We start from the raw sequence: 13496 nt of genomic DNA, 5'->3' as shown, positions 1-13496 counted from the left end.
GTCTGGGGACCAGGAAGGGACTGATGTCACCTGTCTATCCCGCTCCCATCAGCTCTCCCCACAGACCTCTGCTGGGGAGTTGTACCGGGATGATGTCTCTCGGTGCCACGACTCCACTGACTGGTGACAGTACCCCAGCGATCGACACCTCATGCTACAAGAGCGGTGCCACTCCGTGGACCTGGAGCAAGAGGATCAACGTCTTGGAGACTGTTGATGCACCCATGGGGATTCATACCGGTGAACCTGAGACGGATAATGGGACTCCAGGGATTGGCGTACCAACCCTCCGGAATGGTGCCGCAAGCCTGGAGACTGATTTGGATGCTCCGGGCTCTGGGGACTGGCGACACTCCTCTAAGGGTCTGCCCTAGACAGCCGGCGATTGATGCCAAGATCTCATCTGGGAACTCTGGCAGGCAGAGGCTGGTGATGCTGTTCAGATTAGCACTGGTGGGGCACCCCCAGTGGTGGGGAGCAGTGCTGCACTGACGGAGCCTGCTGGAAGGGTCCCAGGGCTGGTTTTCCCTTGAATGGGGCACCTCAGTAGCTGTCATGGGCGACACTGGAAGGGACAATATGTCCTTAGTGGCCTGAAAGGCCTCTGGCATGGATGGCGCCACCAGGTGCCGAGTGCCTCTGCTTTCCAGGGTAGTATGCAGGTCTCGAAGGGGGCTTGACAGCTCAGTAGGTGATGGAGCCTGGCCACTGTCTGGGGAGAAAAAACTGCCCCTCGCGGATCCTCCGGCTCTCTCTCCTTCCCTTTATGGGATGCAGGAGAACGCCCTCTCCCAGCCTTTTTAGCCAGTACAGGGTATGGGGACCAGCCCCGGTCTGAGGTCGGTGCCAGCAGCGCACTCCACACTGAGGCTGGGATGCTTGGCGCAGAGTCCCATCTAGTCGGCTCCGAGGCCGGTGTGAGGGCCAACTCCATCAGGAGCACTTGGAGATGAATGTCCCGCTCCTTTTTCATTCGTGGCCTGAAGTTCTTAGGATGCTCTTAGGTTCGTGGCGTGAAGCTTCTTAGGGTTTCCCCCAAGCACTTTAGATAGCTTTTATGGGGATTGCTGACTGGCATAGGTTTCTTGCAGCAGTCACAAGGCTTGAAGCCCAGGGACCAGGGCATGCCCCATCCCTAGGCTAAGTCCCATCTGGGACTAACCAACTATTACTAACTCTAACGGAATTGTAAAACTATAAATGTTTTTAACAGCCATTGTCAAGGTTCCTCCCCCACTCTGAACGCTAGGGTACAGATGTGGGGACCTGCATGAAAACCTCCTAAGCTTATCTTTACCAGCTTAGGTCAAAAACTTCCCCAAGGTACAAAATATTCCACCCTTTGTCCTTGGATTGGCCGCTACCACCACCAAACAAATACTGGTTACTGGGGAAGAGCTGTTTGGAAATGTCTTTCCCCCCAAATACTTCCCAAAACCTTGCACCCCACTTCCTGGACAAGGTTTGGTTAAAAGCCTCACCAATTTGCCTAGGTGACTACAGACCCAGACCCTTGGATCTTAAGAACAATGAACAATCCTCCCAACACTTGCACCCCCCCCACTTTCCTGGGAAATGTTAGATAAAAAGCCTCACCAATTTGCATAGGTGACCACAGACCCAAACCCTTGGATCTGAGAACAATGAAAAAGCATTCACTTTTCTTACAAGAAGACTTTTAATAGAAATAGGAGTAAATAGAAGTAAAGAAATCCCCTCTGTAAAATCAGGATGGTAGATACCTTACAGGGTAATTAGATTCAAAACATAGAGAACTCCTCTAGGCAAAACCTTAAGTTACAAAAAGATACACAGACAGAAATAGTTATTCTATTTAGCACAATTATTTTCTCAGCCATTTAAAGAAATCATAATCTAACACATACCTAGCTAGATTACTTACTAAAAGTTCTAAGACTCCATTCCTGGTCTATCCCCGACAAAAGCAGCATATAGACAGACAGAGACCCTTTGTTTCTCTCCCTCCTCCCAGCTTTTGAAAGTATCTTGTCTCCTCATTGGTCATTTTGGTCAGGTGCCAGCGAGGTTACCTTTAGCTTCTTAACCCTTTACAGGTGAGAGGAGTTTTCCTTTGGCCAGGAGGGATTTTAAAGGGGTTTACCCTTCCCTTTATATTTGACAGCCATATACAAAAAGTTTGCAACTAGACACAGCTGAGAAAATTAAGCTTGCTGAGAAAAGGAGACATTTCAGCACCATCCCTGGCAGTAAGAAGGAACTGAGGGAGGAGGGAGCAAGCGGCACCCCTTATACTGGCGCATATGCAAGCCATTCCATAGGGTGCCATATCCATAGGGTCTACTACAGATACCACTGAGGGAAAACTTCCAGGACCAGTGCGTGTGGCAAGCACACACACCTACAATGGAATGGACATGAGCAATCACTCAAAGAAGAACCGAGTATCAGGCCATGTACTGCTCTGTTATGCAGCAGAGAGAGATGCTCCTTCCCTCCTCCCACATCCCCAAAGGCAATGAAGTGGCCCTAAAGATGCCCGGTGGCCAAATGCTGTACCCTCCACATCCCCAATACTCTCTGTAGGAGGAGAAGAGGACTAAAGTAGAGCTGGGCAATTTTTCCCAGCCAATAGTTGATTCACCAATAAATGTAGTGTCGGCTGACCCAACACTATTCTCGAATTCGTGTCAAGTTGGAATGGTTTTCACTAAACCAAGAAATCAAAATGTATCGGAAATAACCAAATGAAATGTTTCATTTTGGGCATTTTGACAAAAGCAAAGGAGGATGCACAAAATCTGTGTGGGGGGAAGAGCTAGGGGAGGTTTATAATCTTTAGGCCAGTGGTTAGGATACTCACTTGGAATGTGGGAGACCCGTTTCAGTTCTCTCCCCGCCTGATGTGAATGTAGTCTTCCTTGGCTTTTGTCAAAATGCTTGAAACTGAAAAACATTTCTTGTCAGCTCAAACCTAAATTTTCATTTCAACCAGATTTGACATTTGACTTTTTGATTTGCCAAAAATTTTGGAAAAACAAAACAAAAACAAAAGTTTCAGGTTGACCCAAAACAAAACTTTTGTTTTATTATTTTTCAGAATTGCCAGCAAACCAAAAAACCCAGCATTTGTCCAGCTCTAAACTAAAGCATCTATGTAACAGATCTTCCAACCCCAGCTCTGTGCCTGCCTCAGATCCACTGTGGTGTGGGACTGCCTGAGTGTCAACACAAGGAGCTGAGCTCAGTGCTAAGTAGGGTTTGTATACAGTGTCCATAGTGCAATGTGCTGGTTCTTCCACAAAGGCTATTCCTGAGCGGTGCTGCCTCAATTTATCAGTCCAAAATAAATGCTCAGGATGCCCCTCTGACTAGACAACTGGAGCAGGATTGGCCCCAATGTGAAGGAAATGAAGGAATTAGCTTGAGTCCTACATATGCAGGGATGGATTAGGATTTTGTGGGGCCCCTCCCAGCATTCCTGATCGGGAAATGGGGTCAGGGGACGGGGGCTTGCCCCGCTCTACCCACTGACACTCCAGCCGGGGAGTAGGGTCAGGGTGCAGGGTGCAGGGGCTTGCCTAATTGGCCGGGGCCCCTGGGCACAGGCCCCACTGGCCCAATGGCTAGTCCACCACTGTACGTATGTACTCGAAATGCAGTCTGCTATGAAACACAAGTTAACAGAAAGCTGTATCTTGCTCCGGGTGATTCAGTAATGTGAGTAAACAGGCCAATAAAAAAGGTGAGAGCCCGGATGTAGAAATGCCCAGTGACTGCAGAATATGCTCTTTCCAAAGGTTGGAAAAAGGAAAAGGTCCCCTCCTTGGTGCCAGCCCAAGTAAATGCAGTGGAAAAATAACTTCTTCTTAGCAGTGTATGAAACACAAACTGCAGTGAGCACTTCTCCATAGGGGAACTATTAGATTGGCCAGAGAGACAATGACAGGCTGAGCAGCAGAATTTTGCAAAGAAACAAATGCTAGGGAATCATCTGTTTCTGAGCATGAAAATGAGGGCCGTTCTTGCTGCGCTGAGTAAATGTAGGAAGAATTTAATTCAGATAACTTATGCAGACCTGCATCAGTGGCCAAAAATCAATTCACCAGTCCAGAAGAAATGTAGAACACCTCGCCACTTGTCAGGGAAAGTCAGATTCACTAAGGAGTGGGTCTTATAACAACTTCATTAATGATCTGGTGAAAGGTAGTAAACAGAATACAGAGGCAAAACTGACTAGGGAAGAGTTGTGAACACCAGTCAGAAAGATGAAATGCTAAAATTGGACCTAGAAACTTCAGAAACGCGCTGGAAACAACAAAAAGATTCAACGTGGAAAGATATAAGCAAATGCACCTGGGAGAAAAATAATTAAACGCACAGGGCTGATTCTCTACTACCCTGTACCTTGGTCATTTATACCTGTGCAAAGTGAGCAAAATGAATGTAAATGCAAATCACCAATAAATGTGCACTTCACACAAATGTAAAGGACTATACAAGGTGCAAAGTACTGGAAAATCAGGTTTGTATACTTAACGAGAGGGAGAAACCTATGAAGCAGAAACTAAGGTCTGGTCTACGTTGGCAGCGCTTTAACGTGGCTTGTGTGGTCGCGGCTCTAAAAAAACCACCTCCACAAGGGGTGTAGCTGGGAGCACGGCTCCCAGCACTGGGGCACTGTCTACACTGGTGCTTGACAGTGCTGAAACTTGGTGCGCTCAGAGGGGTGTTTTTTCACACCCCTGAGCAAGAAAGTTGCAGTGCTGTAGAGTGCCAGTGTAGACAAGCCCTTAGATCCTGATCTTTAGCTGTGGCAAAGGAAGGCTCTGCACAGATCAGGCAGGGAGATAAAACTGTGAATTTTAATCACTTTTGCACTCTGCATCCCTGGAGCTGCTCTGCACTGGACTAGCCTCCCAGGACAAGCCAGAACAGCTTGAAGGTTGCTAACTGCCAACAGCCCTGAGGGTTCCTGATAACAGCCACGGGTCACTGGGGATTCCTGAGGTGCTAAGCTGAGCTAGCTACACCCCCACTTTTAAAGGCACGGAAGCCAATATACGAGCTCTACACAGCACAAGAATCCCTTTAAGCTTGTCTATTACTGGCTAAACTGGTTCTGGGGTAGCTTTGCACCAGAAGAGCATCATAAGGCGGTCTGACCTCAGGGCAGACACTGGCCCTTAGCAGTGATAGTGGAAAGCAAATTAGATTAAAGTTTTCAAATTAATAAAATAAGTGCCCAATGCAGATATAAGCTGCATAAGCAGAGGTCTGTGCACAAGGCGCAGGCATATCGTGGCAAATGCAAAGCAGGAGGTAATAAGGCTTTGATGTGACCGTACCTGTATTAAGTGTTCAGTCCTGAGCATCATAGTATGAGACAAATTAGGGGAATTCAGAGAACAGCAGCAATAATCTGAGGGCTGGAGGGACTGACTCCACAGAAAGACTGAGCTTGTGTATACGGTGTCTTAGTCTGCACCAACTAGCTCATGTGGACCCTGCTGGCACACACTAATAATTTCATAGATTCATAGATATTAAGGTCAGAAGGCACCACCATGATCATCTAGTCTGACCTCCTGCACAATTCAGTCCACAGAATCTCACCCACCCACTCCAGCAATAAACCTCTCACCTATGTCTGAGCTATTGAAGTCCTCAAATCATGGTTTAAAGACTTCAAAGAGCAGAGAATCCTCCAGCAAGTGACCCATGCATGCCCCATGCTGCAGAGGAAGGCGAAAAATCTCCAGGGCCTCTTCCAATCTGCCCTGGAGGAAAATTCCTTCCCGACCCCAAATATGGCAATCAGCTGAACCCTAAGCATATGGGCAAGATTCACCAGCCAGATACCCAGGAAAGAATTCTCTGTAGTAACTCAGATCCCACCCCATCTAACATCCCATCACAGGCCACTGGGCCTATTTACCATGAATATTTAAAGATCAATTAATTGCCAAAATCATATGATCCCATCATACCATCTCCTCCATAAACTCATAGAGTTTAATCTTAAAGTCAGATAGGTCTTTTGCCCTTAATGTTCCTTCACGTAGTCCCGTTCCAAATTACATTAATGCACACATATGCAAGGAAACTTTTAGTGCACCTCAGGGAGTGCACACAAGTCATTTAGTACACAACATGCTGAAGCACATTAGAACTTACACCTCAGCTGGTGCGGACTAAGACACCATGTAGACAAACCCATGGAGAGAATCAAATATAAATAAGACCACAAAAGGGGTAACACAGAGTCTACAAATATTTCAATGGTATGAAGACCAAAGAGTAAATCTTGGTACATAGGGGTAGATCTAAGAGTAATGGGAAGAAATTAAGAAAGGGAAAATTTAGGCTGAATATCAGGATAAAAACTTCTTGACAGTGAGATTTATTAGAGTGTGAAATAACCCCCCAAGGGAAACAGCAAAATCCCAATTTCTACAAGCTTTTAAAATGATACTAGATAAAATACTAGAAACTAAATATATTTTGTAGGTAACTATCCAACAGTTGCAGGAAGATGGAATGCTTGATTTTTTTCATCTCTAATTTTTATGCTGCTATAATTCTTATGATCTTGCACAGGAACAATGACAACAATTTCTGCTACCACATAGTAAAGTTGGCTGTGTTCTAGCAATGCACAATTACTGTTTGTAGCTTAATTTTACTTTTGATAAGATACTGCTAGCATCTCAACAGTGGCCATTAATGGAATATATCTGCTTTAGTCTCATTTCCACTGAGACAGAAATCAATGTGTCTTCTGACCATGCCAGCCTGGGCCAGATTGCTTCTCTGAGTCCCACAACCACCACTTGAGCAAACTGAAAAATTATTTCAGAAAATAGGAGAAACTTGGTGCTTTATCCCTCATTGACTCCAGGCCAAAGAGATTCACACAGGACGTAAAAAACATTAGGATGTTTCAGTCTAAGCCCTGGTCTACACTAGGAGTTGAGGTTGAATGTAGCAGCGTTAAATCGATTTAACCCTGCACCTGTCCACACGACGAAGCCCTTTTTTTTTTTTTTTTTACTTAAAGGGCTCTTAAAATCGATTTCCTTACTCCACCCCCGACAAGGGGCTTAGCACTGAAATCGGCCTTGCCGGGTGGAATTTGGGGTACAGTGGACGCAATTAGACGGTACTAGCTTCCAGGAGCTATCCCAGAGAGCTCCATTGTGACCACTCTGGACAGCATTCTCAACTCAGATGCATTGGCCAGGTAGACAGGAAAAGGCCCGCGAACTTTTGACTTTCAATTTCCTGTTTGGCCAGCGTGGCACGCTGAAGCTGACTATGCAGAGCTCATCAGCAGAGGTGACCATGATGAAGTCCCAGAATCGCAAAAGAGCTCCAGCATGGACCGAATGGGAGGAATGAGGAGAGGAATGATCGCTGTATGAGGAGAGGAATCCGTCCTATCAGAACTCCGTTCCAGTTTTCGAAATGCCAAAACATTTGTCAAAATCTCCCAGGGCATGAAGGACAGAGGCCATAACAGGGACCCGAAGCAGTGGCGCGTGAAACTTAAGGAGCTGAGGCAAGCCTACTAGAAAACCAGAGAGGCAAACAGCGGCTCTGGGTCAGAGCCCCAAACATGCTGCTTCTATGATGAGCTGCATGCCATTTTAGGGGGTTCAGCCACCACTACCCCAACCGGTTTTCCCGACGGCCAGGAACTGTTTCTCACCCTGGACCTGGAGCTAGTACCCCCCGAACCCACCCAAGGCTGCCTCCCAGACCCGCCAGGTGGAGAAGGGACCTCTGGTGAGTGTACCTTTTAAAATAGTACACATGGTTTAAAAGCAAGCATGTTTAATGATTAATTTGCCCTGGCATTTGCGGCTCTCCTGGATGTACTCCCAAAGCCTTTGCAAAAGGTTTCTGGGGAGGGCAGCCTTATTCCATCCACCGTGGTAGGACGCTTTACCATTCCAGGCCAGTAGCACGTACTCGGGAATCACTGTAGAACAAAGCATTGCAGTGTATGTTTGTTCGCATTCAGACAACATCCGTTCTTTATCTCTCTCTGTTATCCTCAGGAGAGTGATATCATTCATGGTCACCTGGTTGAAATAGGGTGCTTTTCTTAAGGGGACATTCAGAGGTGCCCCTTCCTGCTGGGCTCTTTGCCTGTGGCTGAACAGAAATGTTCCCCGCTGTTAGCCACGGGGAGGGGGAAGGAGCTAGCCACGTGGTGGGGGGAAGCAAAATGCGACCTTGGAATGAAAGCACATGTGCTATGTATGTAATGTTAACAGCAAGGTTTACCAGGAAAGAGTGTACCCACTGTTCTATAAAATGTGTCTTTTTAAATACCACTGTCCCCTTTTTTCCCTCCACCAGCTGCATGTGTTTCAAGGATCACAGGATCTTCTCCTTCCCAGAGGCTAGCGAAGATTAGAAGGCGAAAAAAACGCACTCACGATTAAATGTTCTCTGAGCTCATGCTGTCCTCCCACACTGACAGAGCACAGACGAATGCATAGAGGCAGACAATGTCAGAGTGCAGGAAAGCACAAAATGACCGGGAGGAGAGGTGGTGGGCTGAGGAGAGTAACTGGCGGGCTGAAGAGAGGGCTGAAGCTGAAAGGTGGCGGCAGCGTGATGAGAGGACGCAGGATTCAATGCTGAGGCTGCTGGAGGATCAAACTAATATGCTCCAGCATATGGTTGAGCTGCAGGAAAGGCAGCTGGAGCACAGACCGCCGCTACAGCCCCTGTGTAACCAACTGCCCTCCTCCCCAAGTTCCATAGCCTCCTCACCCAGACGCCCAAGAACACGGTGGTAGGGCCTCCGGCCACCCAGCCACTGCACCCCAGAGGATTGCCCAAGCAACAGAAGGCTGGCATTCAATAAGTTTTAAAGTGCTGTGTGGCCTTGTCCTTCCCTCCTCCACCGCCTCTCCCGGTGCTTCTCTCCTCCACCACCCCTCCCAGGCTACCTTGGCAGTTATCCCCCTATTTGTGTGACGAATTAATAAAGAATGCATGAATGTGAAGCAACAATGACTTTATTGCCTCTGCAAGTGGTGATCGAAGGGAGGAGGGGAGGGTGGTTAGCTTACAGGGAAGTAGAGTGAACAAAGGGGTGGAGGGTTTCATCAAGGAGAAACAAACAGAACTTTCACACCACAGCCTGGCCAGTCATGAAACTGGTTTTCAAAGCTTCTCTGATGCGCACCATGCCCTCCTGTGCTCTTCTAACCGCCCTGGTGTCTGGCTTCGCGTAACCAGCGGCCAGGCAATTTGCCTCATCCTCCCACCCCGCCATAAACACCTCCCCCTTACTCTCACAGAGATTGTGGAGTGCACAGCAAGCAGTAATAACAGTGGGAATATTGGTTTCGCTGAGGTCTAACCAAGTCAGTAAACTGCGCCAGTGCGCTTTTAAACACCCAAATGCACATTCTACAACCATTCTGCACGAGCTCAGCCTGTAGTTGAACAGCTCCTGAGTACTGTCCAGGGTGCCTGTGTACGGCTTAATGAGCCATGGCATTAAGGGGTAGGCTGGGTCCCCAAGGATAACTATAGGCTTTTCAACATCCCCAACGGTTATTTTCTGGTCTGGGAAGAAAGTCCCTTCCTGCAGCTTTTGAAACAGACCAGAGTTCCTGAAGATGCGAGCGTCATGTACCTTTCCCGGTCATCCCACAATGATGTTGGTGAAATGTCCCTTGTGATCCACCAGTGCTTGCAGCACTATTGAAAAGTACCCCTTGTGGTTTATGAACTCGCTGGCTTGGTCCTCCGGTGCCAAGATAGGGATATGGGTTCCATCTATGGCCCCACCACAGTTAGGGAATCCCATTGCAGCAAAGCCATCCACTATGACCTGCATATTTCCCAGGGTCACTACCCTTGATATCAGCAGATCTTTGATTGTGTTGGCTACTTGCATCACAGCAGCCCCCACAGTAGATTTGCCCACTCCAAATTGATTCCTGACTGACCGGTAGCTGTCTGGCACTGCAAGCTTCCACAGGGCTATTGCCACTCGCTTCTCAACTGTGGGGTTCCTCTCATCTTGGTATTCATGAGCTTCAGGGCAGGGGAAAGCAAGTCACAAAGTTCCATGAAAGTGCCCTTATGCATGCGAAAGTTTCACAGCCACTGGGAATCGTCCAAGACCTGCAACACTATGCGGTCCCACCAGTCTGTGCTTGTTTCCCGGGCCCAGAATCAGCATTCCACTGCATGAACCTGCCCCATTAGCACCATGATGCCCGCATTGCCAGGGCCCGTGATTTGAGAGAAGTCTGTGTCCATGTCCTCATCACTCTCGTCACCGCGCTGATGTCGCCTACTCGCCCAGTATCGCTTTGCCAGGTTCTGGTGCTGCATATACTGCTGGATAATGCGCGTGGTGTTTAATGTGCTCCTAATTGCCGAAGTGATCTGAGCGGGCTCCATGCTTGCCGTATGGTGTCTGCATAGAAAAAAGGCGCGGAACGATTGTCTGCCATTGCTCTGATGGAGGGAGTGGCGACTGATGACATGGCTTACAGGGTTGGCTTACAGAGAATTAAAATCAACAAAGGGGGTGGCTTTACATCAAGGAGAAACAAAAACAACTGTCACACAGAATGGCCCCCTCAAGGATTGAACTCAAAACCTGGGTTTAGCAGGCCAATGCTCAACCCACTAAGCTATCCCTCCCTGTAGTATTTCAGGTAGGACTGAATCGCCATTAAAGTTTTCAAGGTGTCCCTGACAGACCTCACCAAAACGATTGTCGGCCGTTGATTTCACAGAGGGGGGGGCAAATGAATATGAAACAAATCTGGTCTATTTCTTGTTTTGATCCACTCCATCTATCTTTTACATCTTTGGCTGGCAGCAGACGATGCAGTAGGACTGCAAGCCATCCACATCTCCTGGCTGCTCGGCAGAAAATGGTACAATAGGACTGCCTGCAGGACTAAAGAGAATGACCTGGTCGAGCCACTCCTAATTTAGTCCCTGCGCCCATGTCTTCCCAGACACTCCTGACTGACCTTACCGAGGCAGCCAGGAGCACCTTGGACAGGATGAGGATGGTTTTCACGCCTATTGCACCATCTGCTGCCACAAGGCAATGGGTTGCTGCTGCTGTGTAGCAATGCAGTACCGCGTCTGCCAGCACCCAGGAGACATATGGTGATAGTGAGCTGAGCGGGCTCCATGCTTGCCGTGCTATGGCGTCTGCACAGGTAACTCAGGAAAAAAGGCACGAAACGATTGTCTGCCATTGCTTTCACAGAGAGGGGGAGGAAGGGAGGGCCTGATGACATGTACCCAGAACCACCCGCAACAATGTTTTTTGCTCCATCAGGCACTAGGATCTCAACCCAGAATTCCAATGGGCAGCAGAGACTGCGGGAACTGTGGGATAGCTACCCACAGTGCAACACTCCGGAAGTTGACGCTAGCCTCGGTACTGTGGAAGCACTCCGCCGAGTTAATGCACTTAATGCACTTAGAGCATTTTGTGTGGGGACACACAATCAACTATATAAAAACGATTGCTAAAAACCCGACTTCTATAAATTCGACCTAATTTTGTAGTGTAGACATACCCTAAGTATTATGTAACTTCTATTTATTGGGATTTTCACTTTAAAAATCCACAGCTGTTAATAAATCTCCTAGTGTTTAGCAAATAGAGCACTCTGATATAACAGATGCCGAAACAATTTAATGATGTTTCTCAGTCCTTTACCTTCCTATCCACCACATACAGAATTTCTGGGTTTCAAACAAATTGGTGTCATGTCACTTCACTTTGATTCTTGTGTAAATATGTGGTCTGATGTGTCACAAATTTCCATAATACTTGGTTGACGAGCATTCCTGATCGGGCAACTGATGAGACATTGAAGTCTTATTATTGTACAGCCACCCCTAGGTGTCAGTGTATAAGCTCTGTGCAATCTTTTAAAATGGAGTCCAACAGAAAGGACTGTGGAAAGTGAGGAAATTGGGAGTTCGGATTAAAACAGAAATGTCTGAAAGTCGGCATTTTAAAATAATGTGGTTAAAAAAACTAAGTCTGAAAGCACTCCATTAAGACCAATTTTTGGACTATATTTTTTTAAACTTTAACCACACTTCATTTACTGATATATGTCAATTAAGGGGACTCTGTAGAAAAGAAGTTGAACACAGTAAAACATTGTTTATCTGAATAATATAGGAGACACTGTAAAGTCCCTCTTTTATCCAAACTTTGAAAATGTATAATTAATAGATGTCGGGGAATGTGACCTGTTTTGGCTAACAGGGAGTTTCATGTAACTAAGGTTTTGTCTAAGTAAGGTAGTGCTAAGTGTGTGCTACCCTTTTCAGTCTTCCATTTAGTTCCTTCTCGATAGTAAAGTAAAGAAAAGAAAAAAAAGATGATTTTATAAAAGTACCGATGTCTTCAAAGACAAAATTGAAGAGGTGTTGCATTCAAAGACAGGGAATCATAAGTAAAAGGATTTATTTTATGTAATCTCAGACAGCTCAGTCCTCAGAAGAGCCTCTTGATATGTCCTCCCAGTTTGACAGCAAAGCACTGATAACTACTGTTTGAGTACAGTCTCTCAAAGAGTTCTGTACCCGCTTTATAGTAATTTCATCTAGCCCATATGTCAACTAATTTGCCAGTGAGAATGTCATATGGGGACCGGGGAGATGTAGCAACAGAAAATGAAACGTCATTATTTTCTTTGCAGCATGTTCGTATTATATAGCCTCAGCCCCAGTGTATGCACACAAACATCATACTTTTAAAAATCCTTCACATTAGACTTGCAACCTTGTACACTCAAAAGGTTTTCTCTGAACAAATTACTTAAAATGACTGGGGTGAGGAATTTGGGCTGCTTATTGAACAGGATTAAAAAATTTCAAAAAGTGGAGGGTAGGGCAGATGCTGTGCTGATAAAGAAGCTGGAAACCAAAAAGGATAATTAAATGTGAGCTTGACCAGAAACTAAAGCTAAAGGAGGGATTTGGATTTTGTCTCTTTCATAATGTGAAACAAGAAACAGCTTAAATGAGAACCAGTGATTTGTTTGTGACTTGCTTAAAACGTCTTTCCCTATGGTACATACCCCAATGCAGACTTTTGTTTTTCTAAGTGAATTATGACAGAAATCTATGAAATGATTACAATTTTCTCTCTCCTCCTCCTCCTCCTAATGTATACATGGCTACTTAGTTTTGCTTCCCAAATGTGCTGCTTCCAATTTGAAATGATCTTGTCACACAAAACTACCTTTAATCCACGTTCAGTGTTTAGCTCCCAAAGAGGCAGACCAATGTAAAGATGATTTAGGGGACATCTACTCAATAAGCAGGAGAACACAATGCCCTTAACAGAAGCCGTACAATAAGCAAAAGAAGCATGACTGAAGGATAAAAGTAGTGAAAGAAAAATTAAGAAAATAAATAATAGGAAAGGAAAAGGAAGGATGCCATGTGGAGGTGAAGCAAGGACAGGACAGGGGAAACTGTCCCTGTAGCTT

Source organism: Lepidochelys kempii, chromosome 4 (genome assembly GCF_965140285.1).
Source record: "Lepidochelys kempii isolate rLepKem1 chromosome 4, rLepKem1.hap1, whole genome shotgun sequence".
Classification (NCBI taxonomy): Eukaryota; Metazoa; Chordata; order Testudines; family Cheloniidae; genus Lepidochelys; species Lepidochelys kempii.
The sequence above is the reverse complement of the archived record's forward strand: the minus strand, read 5'-3'. Positions refer to the sequence as shown.